The sequence below is a fragment of the Budorcas taxicolor genome, chromosome 4 (genome assembly GCF_023091745.1).
Source record: "Budorcas taxicolor isolate Tak-1 chromosome 4, Takin1.1, whole genome shotgun sequence".
In the NCBI taxonomy this organism is placed as follows: domain Eukaryota; kingdom Metazoa; phylum Chordata; class Mammalia; order Artiodactyla; family Bovidae; genus Budorcas; species Budorcas taxicolor.
Genome location: NC_068913.1, coordinates 28,690,995 through 28,711,366, shown reverse-complemented (window position 1 = coordinate 28,711,366; position 20,372 = coordinate 28,690,995). Strand labels below are relative to the sequence as shown.

Genomic DNA, 20,372 nt, shown 5'->3' with positions numbered 1-20,372 from the left:
AGTATATTAACATACACAATGTATATTTTAAAAATAGAGATGTCATATTATCTCCAAACTACTTTTACAAATTCACAATACTTCAAATTATACAGCCAGAAAAAACTGTTAAAGGGCCTGCACTACAATTTAACTATAACACATTGATCAAATACCCACAACTGATATTGTATATACCTTATTGGAATATGCCATTCAGAACAGAAAGTATTCTTCCAAAGTAAATTAAAAACAGGTATTGTGAGATTGTCTGATATTAATATAGATCAAGAAACATATGAGGAAGTGTGATATAACTGAATAAAATACAGTAAACACACAGAATCATTTTCACCAGTGATTCCTCTCTTTAACTTCATAAGCTGATTCTTTTTGAGAAAATATTAAGAGTAAAAAATCTTTGCAATAGGAATAAAAATTCCATGAAAACTAAAATTTCTTTACAGCTTTTGGAATTTAAGAAAAATGCTGCTTATATTTTTTTCCTGAGTTTTTTTTAACAGCTTTATTCATTTTGACCATATAAAGTAGTTAGGCCTACTGTAAAAAAAAAAATTTTAGAAACATCTTCAATATTTAGGAAGAAAATTTTTTGATCCAAAGCTACTTTTTAGACAACATTATATAAAAGCTTTGATTTATTTCATATATATTACAATATTTTGACTCATACCAAATTAATAAAAACTTTAAAGAAAAGAGGTGATGAAGATTAACTATAAATTTTATTTTCTGAATTTACTCAATGCTACCTCTGCAGTTTAGAACTGCAAAGATATAGATTATGTCTTTTTGACATATAGATATTTTCCCCAGTATTATTCATCTGTAAGGAATCTCGAAAATTCATACGCCAATCTTTACATTGTTAGGAAAAGTAATTAAAGTTCCTGGAATTAAGAGGTGAAGCATGACTCTATACATCTGCTTGACTGCCAAGTCAAGAATAGGGCAAAGATTCTTAATTCCTGTTTCAGTCTTTTCAAAGTGAAAAAAAAAAAAGCAAAAGCGATGTCCAGAGATCTTGAGTATCTGAAAAACAACATTTAAAGCTGGGGAAAGAGGAGAGGGTAAATAGTTGCCCTTGTGGGACTCTCATTCTAGTGTGTGAGACAGACAAACCAATGTCAAGAGTGAGAGCTCTGTCAGCAACTAGTTTTCTGTGCACTGACTCATCTTTCTCCTCCAGCCCCATAATTCCTTCCTGAACAGACTCAAATCCTTATCCTCTGCTCCTCTATCCCACTGCCCTGTGGACTCTGCTCTCTCAAGTGACTTCTGTTCTCCCGCTTGCAGAAGATTCCAAGATGCCACACCCAGTCTAACCAACACAGCTGCCTACCTTATTGCAGCCACTCAAAATAACTTCACTTGAATCTCCAACTTCACTTCAGAGTCCACTAAACCAAAATGATACAAATTCTCCCTCAAAACTGACTTCCTATTTTCAATTTCCCCATTTCTATTACTACAGTCATTATTCTCCACAATTCTTAGTCCCAAATTTTAAGTCATCTTTAACTCATCTGTGGCTCCTATATTTAGTCAGTCTTCATATCCTGTGTGTATTAGTCAGGGTTCTCCAGAAAAACAAAGATTTATTATTATAAGATATTGGTTCACACCATTTTGGGGCTAGCAAGTCCAAAATCTGCAGAGAGTTGACTGATGTACCAGTTTGTGTATCAAGGCTAGTTAAGTTCAGTCGCTCAGTCATGTCTGACTCTTTGAGACCCCATGGACTACAGCACGCCAGCCCTCCCTGTCTATCACCAACTCCCAGAGTTTACTCAAACACATGTCCATTGAATCGGTGATGCCATCCAACCATTTCATCCTCTGTTATTCCCTTCTCCTCCTGCTTTCAATCTTTTCCAGCATCCTGATGGGTCTTTTCAAATGAGTCAGTTCTTCACATCAGGTGGCCAAAGTATTGGAGTTTCAGCTTCAGCATCAGTCCTTTCAATGAATATTCAGGACTGATCTCCTATAGGATGGACTGGTTGGATCTCCTTGCAGTCCAAGGGACCCTCAAGAGTCTTCTCCAACACCACAGTTCAAAGCATCAATTCTTCAGTGCTCAGCTTTCTTTACAGTCCAACTCTCACATCTATACATGACTACTTGAAAAACCATAGCTTTGACTAGACGGATCTTTGGATAGTAGGGTGATAAAAAACCGGGAAGAACCAAGGTGCCAGTGTAACAGCTATTAGGCAGAATGCACTCTCATTCTGGGAAGGTGAGACTTTTGTTCTACTTAGGCCTTAACAAGCTGGATGAGGCCCATTCACATTACAAAGGTTCAATCTGCTTTACTCAGTCTACAGATTCAAATTTTAACATTGTCCAAAAACACACTCAGAGAAACACCCAGAATAATGCTGAATCAAATATACTGGCACCCAGTGGCCCAGTCAAATTGATGCAAAAAATTAACCATCACACTATGATTTTACTGTTCAAAAGTTTCACGTTCTTTTCCCATCCTCATTCTCACTACCATTATCTCAGTTCAGGTCCTATGATCTCCTACTGGTTTCCAGCACAAGGATGTAAACCAGCTCCTCCCATCCTTTAGTTCAGAGAGCACCAGGTACACTGTGGATACAATTATTTTCAAAAAAGTTGTTTTCATCATATCATTCTTATTCTATTCCTTAAATTACAATGGCATCTTATACCAAATATATCCAATTCTTTTCCTTATAATATACTGTTCTATATAATACAGCCCTACCTGGCCTACTGACCTGTTTCTTCCATCACGCTCCTAAATCAGAACCTACATTATAAGTGGCCAACAGTTAAAATATGCTTTTCACTCATCAACACCCTTTCTCTACACAATATACTCTCTTTCTCTAGAAAGTACTGTGCACTCTACTTCACCTAAACCAATCCTATCTCTCTATTAAGATTTGTCTCCAGCTTCAACTCCTTTTTGAAGTTTTCCTAATTCTTGTTTCTGTTTAGCTGCTAAGTTGCATCCAACTCTTTGTGACCTCATGGACTGTAGCCCACCAGCTCCTCTGTCCACGGGATTTCCTAGGCAAGAGTACTGGAATGGGTTGCCATTTCTTCCTCCAGGGGATCTTCCTGATGCAGGGAACAAACACACGTCGCCTGCACTGGTGGGCAGATTCTTTACCACTGAGCCACCTGGGAAGCCCTATATATATGCACATACATACATACACACACACATATATATATATTATATATTATATATATACAAAATGAAATATTACCAACATATATATATAATGAGAAATTTACAAAAATGGCAAATATACTACTATAAAGAATCAGAACATAAGCAAAGTATGGCTGAAAAACAAGAGATTAATATCAGTAGAAGAATAACTGAATATAAGGTGGAGCCTCAGAAGCAAAAATGTCTATAACACTGAGAATGCTAAGCCCACAGCTTGAGTGGGGCCAAGGAAAACCAGGCACGGCTGAAGACGGAGCCAAGTCACTTCTAACCAAGGGAGCCGAAGCCCATAAAGTACAGGGGAGGTTCTGTTTTGCTCCTTATCCATGATCCTAACAAACAAAGGTTTTCTGTAATTTACTTGGCAATAAATCTAAATGCATCTAGCAACAACAACTGGCCTAGAAAGACATACAGTTGTTTACTGTCTTTATCTCATTTAGCATTAATATCTATGAATTTCACCGCAGAAATATTGTTTTTATTACAGGGAAGTATCCCAGATCCCCTTGAAGGTGACATGACATGCAACACTGAATATATGCTCCATACTATACTATTTTTAAATCTTATAAATTCTCAGTTCCAAAATACACCTGGCCCCTACGATTTTAGATAAGATTCTATGGATCTTAGATTTTGAAATTCCACAGAAAGAACCAGTCAGATATACAAAAGGATCTCTCATCCAAAAAAGGTTTCAGAGTGCCTGGAAGATCCATTTAGAATAGTTTTCTTAAACGGAGGATCTCTTTTCAGTGCCACACACATTCTATCATCGATCACTTTTGCAATCAGTGGCAAAGTTTCTTTTATTAAATAATATTAGTTAAAAGAAAAAAAAATAACCTGCCAATCATGAACTTTTACCTTTTCCCTCCCCTTACAATGCCAAGAATACCAGAAAAAAAAAAAGTTGTAAAACAGCATTCTCTTTGCCTCCTATAACCTTAATAGATAGTTTCCTGGAATTGTCTATTCAAACAGAAATTAATTTCCATGCACAGCTGGAAATACCACATTGGCAGGCAAGAAAACCATCAAACACCAGTAGATTAAATAGAAAGTGGAAGAACTAAAAGACAACAAAACAGAGCTTACTCAGTAAGGTGGTCATATGAGAAAAGACTTCTGCCTGTTAATATAGGAATATACCTCTTAAGTGAAGTAGCAATAATCAAGGAAGCTTTGGATCCAGAAAACAACTAGGTGATGATATCATTCAAGAAGTTTTTCTAGTGTTGTATGAAAGAAGAAAAACTCAACAACTGTCTTGGGGATGAAAGGTCCTCAAACCTGCACAACACATACATGGTTAATTACAGCTACCCACTTCATGGCATATAACCATGGGTTTTTTCTTTTTACTTTAGGGTGATGGAAAAGTTCTGAAGATGGATATTGGTGATAGCTGCCCTGTCTCTCACATTGGTAGAGGCTTTAAAGACTGAGAACTTGAAAAACAAAAGAAGTACTCTTGTCTTTCCAAAAGATCAGATCAGGCTCTGACAAGATCAGGCTCTGGTGATCCATCCATCTCTCTCCACTGCCCTGAATCTAATGGGTATCCCGCTTTGTACTGACAACCGTCAAGGAAAAGCAGGCTCATGCTGCCATCTGGGCACTGCTCCCTGATGCATAACTGCCTCAGGAAATGACTTGTGTGGCCAATAATCAACTAATAACCAAACTAAACCAAGTAATTCACTTTGCACAACCATTTTAAAAACGAAAGAAGGAAAGACAGAAAACAGAACACTACCTTCAGGAACTGCCACACAGAAAGGCAAACAAAAAAACAGCAACAGCATGGGAAGGACAAAATTCCACATGGCATCCAGACAGGGGTCCCCCTTGGTTCTGCTGCCTTGATTGTCCGATTGTCAGAGAAAATTTTTTTAAAAACCTCCATCAGCTCTTAGTGTAGAACTGACACTTTGTAAATAGCAACAGGGAGAAAGTTCAATAAAAATCAATGTGTTATGAAAGTAAGATAGAAAAAAAAAATTCTACATGAACTTGATCACTGTATGACTTTCTAATGATTGAAAGGTTGAGTTCAAGATGCCAGAACACTTCCAGATAAAGCATACCAGAGTTCCAAAGTGGCATATGGTGTTATAAAACATGGACCTATATCTCTATTATCTTTGGCAAACAATCTCAAAATATCTCATATTTGGTAAATTCAAAAGGATATCCCACAAACAAAGTGAGGGATCAATTTGTTTGAATATTTATTTTTCACAGAGGAGAAGGTAAGTGGCTGGCAAAATACCTGCCACAAAGCAAGAATTCAATATATATTTGTGGAACTGAACTGAAACAAGTGTTAGATTACCTGCATCTACTGATGAAATCTATCAGGTCATCATTCCAACTTTCTACCTGATTGAACCCATAAAAAATAACTGGCCTTATCAATGCAGAAAGGCTCTGTTTTTTTCCACTGGGTATCACAAGTACCAGCACCCCACAGCAAGCTGCTCAGAGACTCAGTGAAGACTCATCTCCCCAGAATCAGCATCTTCGACATAACTCCTTTTAACAAAACTACAGAAATTTTCAATTATAAGGCAGGGAATGTAAAAGATGCATAGGTGATCAGAACAAATTCTAATAATGAGAGAGAGACCTATTGATAGATAAGCCACCTCAAGAAGACCCCCTCAGAAAAACTGGGAGTCAGCTCTTTCAATTTCCTCATGTGAAAAATGGGAAGACTCAATCAATTGCTTGCAAGCTTCTACAAGTGCTACTCATACTGAAAAAGACATTTCATATTAAATACAGTATATTTATACATTTACAGAAATGTGCTTGTTTATACACATATAGAAATTAACCCTTAAATCTTCCAATGTGGATGCACTCTGGTATGGTGTCATGTGTTTTATTCTATTTAATTGTTTAACTGCAACCACTCAGTAGATCTCATGGCACACTAATAGTTCATGACATGCCGTTTGTGAAACACTGGACTAGATGATTTCTTTCCAGCTCATTAAATTAAAACCGATGATTTTTACTTAGAAGCAATTAGAAAATATCTACCACTCCCAAATGCTAGTTCCTCAATGAACTTTCCAAAGCCAATTCCTGAGTGAAATGATATAATCTCTACAAATCTTTGCCTTCCGTTCTTCTTCACACTAAACACTCATGATCCTTTCCACTCAAAAAAGATTTAAAAGTGATTTTTTTCAGGGTGCATGAATATTACCAAGCCTAATAGCAGAAGCAAGCAACAGGGATTAAACATCTACCCAAGGAATTCCCTTTTACTCATAAAGAAGTACATTTGAATCTTTGTAAGCCATCAGGCAACAACTAAAGCAGCCAAAAGCCAAAACAATACTTATGGAGTGGAAGCAAACCACATAGATTTTGATTTTAATTACATAAAATATATTTCAAAGTAGTTGCATTCTCCCTTCCAAATTATAGAGTTTGTTCCCTCAAATAAGAATATTTTGACTTTCTATAATAGCATCTATTGTCACTTTTGTAGATTTTCTTAAATGGCTGCCTTCTTCCACAGCACCCCCATCTCATCCCACCACCTCTCCACCATCTTTAGTAATGTCCCAAACTAGTGGGTGTGCAGGAATCTCTGGTGAAAAATGAGCTTGCTTTGAGTAAAATAATCTTCTCAATCACAATTGGAGTCTTTTCAGTATATAGCTGGGGAAAAGCCTTGTTTATATCTATCATCATAGCTTAAAATCCACCTAAAATATTATCTGATAATAAATTATAAAAATAAGATTTTAGTTTATATTATACATTTTTAGTTTATAAAATAAAATGTAAAGGATCCAAGTCTTAAATTTAAAAAGCACTTCGATTGATAAATATCAGAGAAATACTAATGTCAAAAAATTAGGTCCATTCTAATCCTATAATCAAAGCAATCTGTGTATTTTCCAAACTTGGCAAGACATATTTTTATTTTTAATTTTTGAACTACTAATCCTGGAGGGAAAACAACCACCATTAATTTCCTCTTCAGCCACTAGTTGTCTGTGCCATGTGTTTTTATCACTTCCTGCCACAAGGAAATACATTTGGAACAAAGAAAGATAGTCAAAAGAGAGTTCTCTATGTTAGTCTAAAATCATTCTTTTAGGAATTGAGAGTGTAAACATATTTCAATAATAGCACTGGATGATAAAACTACTCAGAAAACCTTCACATTTCTTTATTACATGACTTCATTTAATGCTCAAAAAGGTTTGTAAAGATTATTTGATAAATAAACTAAGCAGGTTAAATTAGGTAACACTTTTTCACCCACACAGCTAATAAAAACCAGAGGCAGAATTTAAATTCCTTCCATTTCATACCCAATCTCACAGTGGACACTATGACACAGTTTTTCCTATAAGCCTTTGGATCAAGCTGTAAGTTTTTACTTTACCCTATTTGTCCAAACCATCATGGTTTTTTGTGTATGTGTGGTGGGGAAAGTGATCAAAAGAGGTTGTAAATGATGATAAGAACATGAGGACTAATTTATCATTTTATAGCTAAGTTGTATTCAACAGTGATTTATTCAGTCCTAGGTACCAAGTAGTACATTAAATATAGGGATCCTAAACAAAAATACAAATTATAGATCATAATCCTAGGAGTTAGTAAGAAATTTAGTAAAAACCTATCTTAGTCTGCTCAAGCTGCTATACCAAAATACTACAGCCCATGTGTTTTAAAGCAACTGATAAAGGATTAATCTCCAAAATATACAAGCAGCTCAAATAGCTCAATATCAGAAAAACAAAACTCAATTAAAAAGTGTGTGGAAGACCTAAACAAACATTTCTCCAAAGAAGACATATAGATAGCCAATAAACATATGAAAAAATGCTCAACATCGCTCATTACTAGAGAAATGCAAATCAAAAATACAATGATGTATCATCTCACATCACTCAGAATGGCCATCATCAAAAACATCTACAGACAATAAATGCTGGAGAGGATGTGGAGAAAAGAGAAAACCCTCCTGCACTGTTTGTGGGAATGTAAATTGATATAGCCACTATGGAGAACAATATGGAGATGTCTTAAAAACTAGGAATAAAACTACCATATGACCCAGTACACCCACTAGTTGGCATATACCCTGAGAAAACTACAATTCGAAAAGATACATGCATCCCATTATTCACTGCAGCACTATTGACAATAGCAAGGACATGGAAGCAACCTAAATGCCCAACAACAGATGAATGGATAAAGAAGATGTGATACATACATACAATGGAATATTACTCAGCCATAATGGGAATGAATTTCAGTCTGCTACAGTGAGGCAAATGAACCTAGAGCCTGTTATACAGAGTAAAGTAAGTAAGAAAGATAAAAATATATATAGTATATTAACATACATATTAGGAATCCAGAAAAAATATTACAGAAGAACCTATTTATAGGGAAGAATTGGAGGCACAGGCGTAGAGAATGGACTTGTGGAAACAGCAGGGGAAGGAGAGAGTAAGATGAATTGAGAAACTCCCACTGACATATATACACTATCATGTGTGAAATAGGTAACTAGTGGGAAGCTGCTGTTTAAAAAGGGTGCCCAGCCTGGTCCTCAGCGACAACTTAGACAGATGGGATGAGAGGAGAGTGGGAGGATAAAGAGGGAGGGGAGACACATATGTGTGTGTGTATATATATATATAATGAAAGATTGGCCTTGTTGTACAGTAAAAACCAATACAGCATTGGAAAGCAGTTCAGTTCAGTTCAGTTCAATCATTCAGTCAAGTCTGACTCTTTGAGACCCCCATGAACCACAGCATGCCAGGCCTCCCTGTCCATCAACAACTCCAAGTTTACCCAAACTCATGTCCACTGAGTCATTGATGCCATCCAACCATCTCATCCTCTGTCATCCCCTTCTCCTCTTGCCGCCAATCTTTCCCAGCATCAGGGCCTTTTCAAATGAGTCAGCTCTTCACATCAGGTGGCCAAAGTTTTGGAGTTTCAGCTTCAACGTCAGTCCTTCCAATGAACACCCAGCACTGATCTCCTTTAGGATGGACTGGTTGGATCTCCTTGCAGTCCAAGGGACTCTCAAGAGTCTTCTCCAACACCACAGTTCTAAAATGTCAATTCTTTGGCGCTCAGCTTTCTTTATAGTCCAACTCTCACATCCATACATGACCACAGGAAAAACCATAGCCTTGACTAGATGGAACTTTGTTGGCAAAGTAATGTATCTGCTTTTTAATATGCTGTCTAGGTTGGTCATAACTTTCCTTCCAAGGAGTAAGTGACTTTTAATTTCTTGGCTGCAATCACCACCTGCAATGATTTTTGGAGCCCCAAAAAATAAAGTCAGCCACTATTTCAACTGTTTCCCCATCTATTTGCCATGAAGTGACGGGCCCAGATGTCATGATCTTAGTTTTCTGAATGTTGAGCTTTAAGCCAACTTTTTCACTCTCCTCTCTCACTTTCATCAAGAGGCTTTTTAGTTCTTCTTCACTTTATGCCATAATGGTGGTTTCATCTGCATATCTGAGGTTAGTAATGTTTCTCCTGGCAATCTTGATTCCAGCTTGTGTTTCTTCCAGTCCAGCGTTTCTCATGATGTACTCTGCATATAAGTTAAATAAGCAGGGTGACAATATACAGCCTTGATATACTCCTTTTCCTATTTGGAACCAGTCTGTTGTTCCATGTCCAGTTCTAGCTGCTGCTTCCTGACCTGCATAGAGGTTTCTCAAGAGGCAGGTCAGGTAGTCTGGTATTCCCATCTCTTGGAGAATTTTCCACACTTTGTTGTGATTGACACAGTCAAAGGCTTTGGCATACTCCATAAAGGAGAAATAGATGTTTTCTGGAACTCTCTTGCTTTTTCTGTGATCCAGATGATGTTGGCAATTTGATCTCTGGTTCCTCTGCCTTTTCTAAAACCAGCTTCAACATCTGGAAGTTCACAGTTCATGTATTGCTGAAGCCTGGCTTGGAGAATTTTGAGCATTACTTTACTAGCATGTGAGATGAGTGTAAATGTGCAGTAGTTTGAGCATTCTTGGCCTTGCCTTTCTTTGGGATTGGAATGAAAACTGACCTTTTCCAGTTCTGTGGCCACTGCTGAGTTTTCCAAATTTGCTGACATATTGAGTGCAGCACTTTCACAGCATGATCTTTCAGGATTTGAAATAGCTCAACTGGAATTCCATCACCTCCACTAGCTTTGTTTGTAGTGATGCTTCCTAAGGCCCCCTTGACTTCACATTCCAGGATGTCTGGCTCTAGGTGAGTGATCACAGCCCATTGTGATTATCTGGGTCATGAAGATATTTTTTGTATAGTTCTTCTGTATATTATTGCCATCTCTTCTTAATATCATCTGCTTCCGTTAGGTCCATACCATTTCTGTCCTTTATTGAGCCCATCTTTGCATGAAATGTTCCCTCGGTATCTTTAGTTTTCTTGAAGAGATCTCGAGTCTTTCCCATTCTACTGTTTTCCTCTATTTCTTTGCATTGATCACTGAGGAAGGCTTTCTTATTTCTCCTTGCTATTCTTTGGAACTCTGCATTCAAATGGGTATATCTTTCCTTTTCTCCTCTGCTTTTCTCTTCTCTTCTTTGCACAGCTCTTTGTAAGGCCTCCTCAGACTGCCATTTTGCTTTTTTGCATTTCTTTTTCTTGTGGATGGTCTTGATCCCTGTCTCCTGTACAATGTCATGAACCTCTGTCCATAGTTCATCAGGCACTCTGTCTATCAGATCTAGTCCCTTAAATCTATTTCTCACTTCCACTGTATAATCATAAGGGATTTGATTTAGGTCATACCTGAATGGTCCTGTGGTTTTCCCTACTTTCTTCAATTTAAGTCTGAATTTGGTAATAAGGAGTTAATTATCTGAGCCACAGTCAGCTCCTGGTCTTGTTTTTGCTGATATTATAGAGCTTCTCCATCTTTGGCTTCAAAGAATATAATCAATCTGATTTTTCAGTGTTGACCATCTGGTGATGTCCATGTGTAGAGTCTTCTCTTGTACTGTTGGAAGAGGGTGTTTGCTATGACCAGTGCTTTCTCTTGGCAGAACTCTATTAGCCTTTGCCCTGCTTCATTCTGTACTCCAAGACCAAATTTGCTGTTACTCCAGGTGTTTCTTGACTTCCTACTTTTGCATTCCAGTCCCCTATGATGAAAAGGACATCTTTTCTGGGTGTTAGTTCTAAAGTCTTGTAGGTCTTCATAGAACCGTTCGGCTTTCAGCGTTATGGTTGGGGCATAGACTTGGATTACCGTCATATTGAATGGTTTGCCTTGGAAAGCAATTATCCTCCAATTTAAAAAAAATACAAATTCATTTTTCACAATCAAGATCAAGCTGCTGGCAGATTTGGGGTTCTGGGTGGGGGGCTCTCTTCCTGGTCTGCAGATATGCCTTCTGGCTGTGTGTTCACATGTACCCTTTCTTGGGTACATGTTCATGGAGAGAGAAATCCTTCTCTTCTTTCTCTTCTTATAAGGGACTCATCTCATCATGAGGATCTATCTTTATGACCTAATCTAAACCTAACTGTCTCCAAATTGAAGTGAAAATGTTAGTCACTCAGTCATATCTGACTGTAGCCCACCAGGTTCCTCTGTCCATGGGATTTCCCAGGCAAGAATACTGAAGTGGGTTGCCATTTCCTTCTCCACGGGATCTTTCCAACCCAGATATCGAACCCTGGTGTCCCACATTGCAGGCAGACTCTTTACCATCTAGATACCAGGGAAGGACCCCTCAAACAGCATCACACTGGGGGCCAAGGCTTCATATATGAATTTTTAGTATATGAACTTCAACATATGAATAAGTTTCAACATATGAATTTTAGCCCATAACAGGAACCCAACAGGTAAACAAATAATTATAATTAGTTTAATACAAACTAATTTAATTCCAAAAATAACACTTAATTGTGTTCAACAAATATTTATTAATAGACAGTGAAAGGAAAGTAAATTTTTGACAGTGGGCAAATATTGAACAGATAGAGAATATTCTCCATGTTATACAAAATGAGCAAACATGCTCTGAGAAGATAATTTGTCTGAGATCAAAAAGTGAGGGAGACTGGATTTACATATGAATCTACCTAACTTCAGGGCTTCCCAGGTGGTGCTAGTGGTAAAGAACTCGCCTGCCAATGAAGAAGACTTAAAAGATGACAGTTTGATCTCTGAGTCGGGAAGATCCGCTGGAGAAGGGCATGGCAACCCACTCCAGTATTCTTGCCTGGAGGATCCCATGGATAGAGGAGCCTGGCAAGCTACAGTCCATTGGGTCACAAAGAGTTGGACACAAATGAAGTGACTTAACACACACATACTACCTAACTTCAAAATCCAGCCATCTTCCATTGGAACAAGAAAGCTGTAAACAAGGACAATAGCCTCTCCCATTGCCTCTCCAAGAGTGTGCATAGCATGGCCTTCCCTACCAAGAAAGAGAGTAGCCTCAAAAGCCAGGTGCAAACACACATAACACATATAATCTCTCTCTGTGTAAGAGGTGACTAAAGCCTGGATGGGATGCTGATACAATAAAAGCAGGTCAGGGAACAAATTAAGAGTACATATCCTAGACCAGTTTGTCTCTCCTGGAAAAAAGAGAACCTTCCTCCCAGGACAATAGCAGATCCATCAATTTCATCGCTAAACATACTATAATTCTCAAAAAAGAAAAATTCAGAATGCTGAGTAGAGAATAAAAATGCAAACATATTTGAAATATAAAATCAATAAGAAAAAAAGTATTTTAGTGTTGAAGCAAACAAAGCCAGGATGGCAACACTGATCCACTCATCTTTCTTCAGCTCTAAAAGAGTCAGTGTTATTCAGGAAATATCAAGATACAGCAAAACTTTAAGGGTATACATCTGTTCTAGCACTTTGCACAGTAGGTTTTTAATAAATGTGCTGTGGATGAATGGATGGATGAATGACTAAATGCAGAAAAGAATGAATTAGTATTCACATTACTTTATCATTTTTGGAATATATCATTAAATGTCTTAGTTTACTTAGGAATTTAAAATTATTTCTTCACCTTTCAATTAAACATCTATCTGTATTTAGTTCTAAGCCTAATTTGTATGATAGTCAAAGGGTCTAAATTTTACCTTTTTAGAAACAAAACAACTACACACTATAATTTTAATTGCAATTTTTAAGATCTGAGGTTCATAAAAATACTACATTTAAAAGGAATTTGGGGAAAACAAATTACTGAGAAGAAAAAAATTTGTGTATATATGATAAGTAGAAGAGATGTTAAAAGCTACGTAAATTTGCTGATTAGTGGTACAAATTGGGAAGGATATAAGAAAAAGAGGAAAACAAAGATCTTCATTTCAATGTACTATTTAACAGTCATTTCAGTGATAATACAGAGAGTTTCACACAACAATGACTACTCCATTGTATTTTCTGGTCATTATCTATCTCTTGTTTCATAATCTTATTTTGTAAAACTTCTATCTTGCTGGTCTTTTTATAATCCAACTTAAATCATTTTGGGGGAAAAACAAGTCATATACATACACATGTGTGCCTCTTGGGTCAATCTGACAGTCTCTGTCTCTTTGTGTGTCTCTCTTTCCTTCTCTCTCTCTAAATTCTATATATATTATATAGAGGTGAGACAATTCTTATGCTAGCTAAATATTTATTTACAAGTTAAACTCTCATATGTATTTCATATTGTAGTCACAAAATATCTCATGCTCATATAGATGTGAGACAATCACCTCTTAGGAAAATTCACTTTAATTAATGAGTCTTTGGGTTTTTCAGCCCTTGGTTTGCACCTTGGTGATGTGTGTGAAAGAGTGGACAGAACACAGGTATGATGAAGTCGCATAATGTCACGTGGTCCTGGCTGATTTCCTCAACACACAGTGTTAGCAGGAACATCTGGGTGGTCACCGCTGTGTACCTCCGCTCTGAACCTCTCCAAAAACCACCAAGCCTTATGGCACCCTACAAAGTATTGCAAATTCCTGAGACTATTGGTTAAGTAGGTTCAAATAGGGCCTGGGAACTTCTGTTTTAGTAAGCCTTCAGGGCTTCTTATCAGACAGGCTTCCAAAAAAACAGATATCATGCATGCGAAGGAGTACACTGAGGGAGAAGGCTGGAAACGTGGTTCACCCTATACACTGAACACTAGGAATAACTCATGAGTATTGGCAATTTTTGTAGACCGTAGCAAGCCATGAAAGTTTTATGAGAAATGAAGTAGTCAGATTTATTCTCTGTAGGAGTCACTAGGCAGTATTGTGCAATTAGGTTAAATGGAGCAGAGAACAAAAATAGACTGATTGGAAGACTACTATGATGGTTGTGGCAAAAAGTAATAAGTGCTAAAAATTAGCAACAAAAATGGAAGAGAGTCAATCAAAACTGAAGCCAATCTGATGTGGAGCAGAGCAGAGTAAGAGTATCAAAAATGGCACCATTGCTTTAAACACAGGTGGATAAGAAGATATCTGTAATGGTCATAGTAAGAAACAAGGTTAAAAGGTTTTAGATCAGGTGAAGTATGAGCAAATGAATTAATAAATGAGTAGTCAAAAGAAAGACCATTTTCTGGGAGAGGAAATTGGGGTTTTACCCCAGTTCTACCATCTCCTTGCTAATAGATACTAGATAGTTGCTTCAGTGCTCTGAACCTCAGTATCCTCATTTACAGTAAAAAACCTATTTTGTGAGTAAAACCCATTTTGTAGGACTCCTGTGACCATTCAGTCAGTTCAGTTCAGTCGCTCAGTTGTGTCTGACTCTTTGCAACCCCATGAATCGCAGCACGCCAGGCCTCCCTGTCCATCACCAACTCCCAGACTTCACTCAGACTCACGTCCATCGAGTCTGTGATGCCATCCAGCCATCTCATTCTCTGTTGTCCCCTTCTCCTCCTGCCCCCAATCCCACCAAGCATCAGAGTCTTTTCCAATGAGTCAACTCTTCACATGAGGTGGCCAAAGTACTGGAGTTTCAGCTTTAGCATCATTCCTTACAAAGAAATCCCAGGGTTGATCTCCTTCAGAATGGACTGGCTGGATCTCCTTGCAGTCCAAGGGACTCTCAAGAGTTTTTTTCACCACCACAGTTCAAAAGCATCAATTCTTCGGCACTCAGCTTTCTTCACAGTCCAACTCTCACATCCATACATGACCACTGGAAAAACCATAGCCTTGACTAGACGGACCTTTGTTGGCAAAGTAATGTCTCTGCTTTTGAATATGCTATCTAGGTTGGTCATAACTTTTCTTCCAAGGAGTAAGCATCTTTTAATTTCATGGCTGCAGACACCACCTGCAGTGATTTTGGAGCCCCCCAAAATAAAGTCTGACACTGTTTCCACTGTTTTCCCATCTAATTCCCATGACGTGATGGGACCAGATGCCATGATCTTCATTTTCTGAATGTTGAGCTTTAAGCCAACTTTTTCACTCTCCTCTTTCACTTTCATCAAGAGGCTTTTTAGTTCCTCTTCACTTTCTGCCATAAGGGTGGTGTCATCTGCATATCTGAGGTTATTGACATTTCTTCCGTCAATCTTGATTCCAGCTTGTGCTTCTTCCAGCCCAGCGTTTCTCATGATGTACTCTGCATACAAGTTAAATAAGCAGGGTGACAATATACAGCCTTGACATACCCCTTTCCTATTTGGAACCAGTCTGTTGTGATCATTAAAGATGCACAAATGGGGATTCAGAGTTGAGTGACCTTTATGGCATGAGTTCAGTGGCATAAGTTCGTAAGTCATATCGTGAGGTCTTCGTGAAGTTTTGAGAATACTGTTCTTTCCTCAAAATCCAACTTGCACCAGAGAACATCCATCTTCCTGGTAGTCCAGTGCCAGCGGCAGATGCTCCCTGTTAGCTGCCACAGAAAAATCTGCCATTCTCTTGGGAAATATCAGGAAAGTCTTCTTTGAAAGCTTTCCTGTAAAGAAGGTACAGCTTTAACTTCTGATCTCAATCCACTGGTTAAACAGAAAAATTCATCTCCATACTGGTATACTATAACTTTGTACCACTGCCTGTGGTGTTGGACTGCTTGAATTTACATCATAGTTTTACCTCTAACTAGATGCACACTAAAAAGTAATGTTCAAAATTCTCCAAGCCAGGCTTCAGCAATACATGAACCATGAAATTCCAGATGTTCAAGCTGGTTTTAGAAAAGGCAGAGGAACCAGAGATCAAATTGCCAACATCCACTGGACCACAGAAAAAGCAAGAGAGTTCCAGAAAAACATCTATTTCTCCTTTATGGACTATGCCAAAGTCTTTGACTGTGTGGATCACAATAAACTGTGGAAAATTCTGAAAGAGATGGGAATACCAGATCACCTGACCTGCCTCTTGAGAAACCTATATGCAGGTCAGGAAGCAGCACTTAGGTCATGGAACAGACTGGTTCCAAATAGGAAAAGGAGTATGTCAAGGCTGTATATTGTCACCCTGCTTATTTAACTTATATGCAGAGTACATCATGAGAAACGCTGGGCTGGAAGAAGCACAGGCTGGAATCAAGATTGCTGGGAGAAATATCAATAACCTCAGATATGCAGATGACACCACCCTTATGGCAGAAAGTGAAGAACTGAAGGGCCTCTTGATGAAAGTGAAAGAGGAGAGTGGAAAAGTTGGCTTAAAGCTCAACATTCAGAAAATGAAGATCATGGCATCTGGTCCCATCACTTCATGGCAAATAGATGGGTGAAACAGTGGAAACAGTGGCTGACTTTATTTTTTGGGGCTCCAAAATCACTGCAGGTGGTGATTGCAGCCATGAAATTAAAAGATGCTTACTTCTTGCAGGGAAAGTTATGACCAACCTAGACAGCATATTGAAAAGCAGAGACATTACTTTGCCAACAAAGGTCCATCTAGTCAAGGCTATGGTTTTTCCAGTGGTCATGTATGGATTGGAGAGTTGGACTCTGAAGAAAGCTGAGCGCTGAAGAATTGATGCTTTTGAACTGTGGTGTTGGAGTAGATCCTTGGACTGCAAGGAGTTCCAGCCAGTCCATCCTAAAGGAGATCAGTTCTGGGTGTTAATTGGAAGGAATGATGCTGAAGCTGAAACTCCAATATTTTGGCCATACTGATGCAAAGATACTGATGTGAAGAGTTGACTCATTTGAAGAGACCCTGATGCTGGGAAACACTGAAGGCAAGAAAACGGGACGACAGAGGATGAGCTGGTTGGATGGCATCACCGACTCAATGGACATGAGTTTGGTGATGGACAGGGAGTTGGTGATGGACAGGGAGGCCTGGCATGCTGCGGTTCATGAGCAACTGAAGTAAGTGAGTGAGATGGACAACCTTGGACATGTTATTCATGTCTCTGAGACTAGTTTCTCATCTTTAAAATGGGGAATTTAGAAAATAGCTCCTACTCTATAAGCTTTTCACTATGATTAAATGAGGTACCATATAAACAGCACTTGGCACACTTAGAACTTAAAATATAATGAACACTCAGTACACATTCATTACTATTCAGCAATTCATGATATCCCAGTCTGACAGAGGAGGCAACCCAGGTCCAGAACGATCAAGACACTTTGCATATAGAGACCAAACATCACTTTGTAACAGTAACCATGCTTTCTTTATGGGGAAAAAACAATCAAAACAATGACTGAATTTTTCATTGAATGCAAGTGTCACATTCACTCCATTGATTCTGAATTATTTATTTGTAAATCAATGTACACTTTGAGTTTATAAACTGGAATGATGGGGCAGAACATTAGACTTATAGTTGAGATTCAACAATCTTAAACATAAGAAAATAAGGGAGTTCATAAACACACAGAAAAAAAATGCCTTTTTAAACCATACAATGTGTATTCTCATGTATCCTTGTAACAATTAATATATAAATGAGATTAATTTGTCTCCTTCCAAAATAGAAGAACTACAAGTTTAGCTTTCATAACTAAATAGACAGTATTTCCTTTTTTAGAAAGTACATGTCATCTCCTAAACATAAGAATTTTCTATTTATTTACCTCCTCCTACTCTTTTGTTTCTTTTAATAGTAGTTCTCAACATTAGTTGAGAATTTCAGGTTTTCTTTTTTCTTTTTAAGCTCTACAGATGAGTAAATGCAAAGCTCAAACTGAGAATCACTAGCTTATCAGATGTCTTTCAAACAAGTGATGAATATCTTTGCCTTGACTGCCATCTGTAAATAGTTTTTGTTATTTTTTTTACTACAAATCATTATTTGGCTTACTCTTGAGAGTTCCATTCTCTTAATTTGCCAAATAAAGTTAGGTGAGAGTTCCATTCCATTAATTTTCCCAATAAAGTTAGGTGGGATAAGTTATGTAAAAAGACCACACAATTCCCAGCATTAAATTATAGTACTAGAAAAAAAGAAGGACATACAGGGTATAGTTTAGAGCTCCACAGTATTTTTTAAGAAGTTAGGTATGATGTTAGTATTTGAGTTAAAATTATAAATTAATGACAAAAGTACTACGATTTCTTGAAAACTGACACAAGAAATAAAACTGTATGATGTTAAAATATTTGATACAAACATAAAGTTATTCTGAAATTTTTTATATTCAATATATGAAACATTCAGGTAAACATACTAGATTCAGACATCAATCCTAAAGGAAATCTGTCCTGAATATTCATTGGAAGGACTGATGTTGAAGCTGAAACTCCAAAACTTTGGCCACCTGATGCAAATAACTGACTCATTTGAAAAGACCTGATGCTGGGAGGGATTGGGGGCAGGAGGAGAAGGGGACGACAGAGGATGAGATGGTTGGATGGCATCACCGACTCAATGGGCATGAGTGTGAGTAAACTCTGGGAGTTGGTGATGGACAGGGAGGCCTGGCGTGCTGCAGTCCATGGGGTCGCAAAGAGTAGGACTAAGCAACTGAACTGAACTGATGGAATTATGAGGGGAAAGAACAAAACAAGCATGGGAAACTTGATCTGGTTAAACTGACAGTGAACAAAGTACAACACAACATATCCTTCAAAGGCAATAATTTTATTTCTTAGGTTATATAATAGTGCCCTTTTTTGGAGAAGGCAATGGCACCCCACTCCAGTACTCTTGCCTGGAATATCCCATGGACGGAGGAGCCTGATAGGCTGCAGTCCATGGGGTCGCTAAGAGTCGGACACGACTGAGCGACTTCACTTTCACTTTTCACTTGTACGCATTGGAGAAGGAAATGGCAACCCACTCCAGTATTCTTGCCTGGGGAATCCCAGGGATGGGGGAGCCTGGTGGGCTGCCGTCTATGGGGTCGCACAGAGTCGGACAGGACTGAAGCAACTTAGCAGTAGCAGCAGTGAGAACAGTGGAATGAAAGAGTTTCAGGCACTCTGAGAGGAAGCGGAAGAGAAAGACACATTCAACAGTCAAGACTCCTCACTCCTCATTTACATGTTTTCTGTCCTTTCAATATCTTAGTTTACAAACTGTTTACATGACAAAAATATTGAACTACTTTGCCAATCTTCTTACCCTACCATAACCTTTCTATAGAGTAGGCCTCCTCTACTTGGAAAAACATAAGAGTATGGTTAGAAAATGGAATCCAACAAAGACCCTAAGGATTTGAAACTAAATCGGGTTCACAGATACAGGTAACAGAAGTTAAGATAATATTTTGATCTGTCTCCTTCAAGCAACTGAAGTTATTAAGCGGAATCTTACACAGAGTAGAAAACATTCGGCATTGAAACATTGGTTCATTCGCCTGTTTAAACACCTGGGGATTTTCACAATGAATCATGTGTTGAGTGACTGGCAGCCTCAAAGAGGGATAAGATACAGTACCTGAAAGTATTAATGAGGGTTGGTCCTTGGCCTTCTGTTCTTTTCTCTTTCTTTCATCTTTTAATTCATAAGGTGATGCTCACTAATTTGAGCTCTCTTCAGATGATTTTTAAACTCCTCTGGTCCAACTTCTTTTCATCAACTTTACCCTCAAGCTAGCCATGATAACTATTTGTATCGTTAACAATACAAACTCTAGGTTACCTAGATCCTGGTCCTAGATGTTCCACTCTATTTACTGTGAGACCTTAATAGAGCAAGGTACTTAATGTCTCAAATCTCAATTTCCCCACC

The 20,372-nt window shown here is 38.0% G+C and overlaps 1 non-coding gene across 1 annotated transcript; it reads left to right on the top strand.

Annotated features, from left to right (window-relative positions):
• The first annotated feature begins 4,455 nt into the window (after nucleotides 1-4,455).
• On the top strand, nucleotides 4,456-4,576 carry LOC128047099 (U6atac minor spliceosomal RNA). Its single transcript, XR_008199291.1, has one exon. It is a non-coding gene; the product is annotated as a U6atac minor spliceosomal RNA (small nuclear RNA).
• The last annotated feature ends 15,796 nt before the right edge of the window (nucleotides 4,577-20,372 follow it).